Below are 836 nucleotides of genomic sequence, written 5' to 3'. Positions count from 1 at the left end.
ACAGTATCGCCAGCGCTTCTTACGATTTCAATGGCTTCGGAGTGACTTTTATCGAGCACGTTGATCGAATTAATCGCGACTATGGCGTCGCCAACCTCCAGCCCGGACGATTCCGCAGGGGTCTCCGGTTCAATTGCGGAAATTAGAACTGGCCTGGATCCATGCATACGAAAACCGAACTGGCCCCCGCGTCGTTGGATAATTATCGATTTATCAGCATCTATACACAAAGAAAATCATCGCGAATCTACGCTAGAAAAATGAAGTTCGCATATACACCGTTTCAAACTCACACTAATTTAGATACATGATGGTTACCATTTGGTTTTCCTGCCACTAGCTTAAGGGCTTGGTTCTCCTTGCACCATATTACGAGCATTAGTTTAAGAAGTTCTTCGAGATTTCTGCGAAGCGATCCGTTAATCTCGATGGATGTGTGATCTGAAATTTTAAAAAAAAATTGAAATGGCCCAGGGGTTTTCATCTGAAACAGCAGTAGTTACTATAGCAAGCAGTTTTTTTTTTGCCATCTAAACATTCTTGGGCCGCCTTAAATGGGCCCCCCGTTACAAACAAGACAAAGAAGAAATTTTTGGATTTTTATTGGATACGATATAGAGCAAAAATGTACAAATCTAACACTAGCGCTCCTTTACGGAGATATCGGCTCTTGAAATCGAACATTTTTCAACACGGACTCTTATCCTCCCTTATATCATTGAATAATAAATCTGATTTATTATTCAATGCTTATATAGTCCAGGGAATAGAGAGTTTTAACTTGCAAAATGAGAAGTAGTTCCAATTTTTTTTGCATGTCATAGACAGTCATCTGG

This window comes from Photinus pyralis, unplaced genomic scaffold, assembly GCF_008802855.1.
Source record: "Photinus pyralis isolate 1611_PpyrPB1 unplaced genomic scaffold, Ppyr1.3 Ppyr1.4_LG2, whole genome shotgun sequence".
Lineage (NCBI taxonomy): Eukaryota > Metazoa > Arthropoda > Insecta > Coleoptera > Lampyridae > Photinus > Photinus pyralis.
This window is presented reverse-complemented; position numbering follows the sequence as displayed.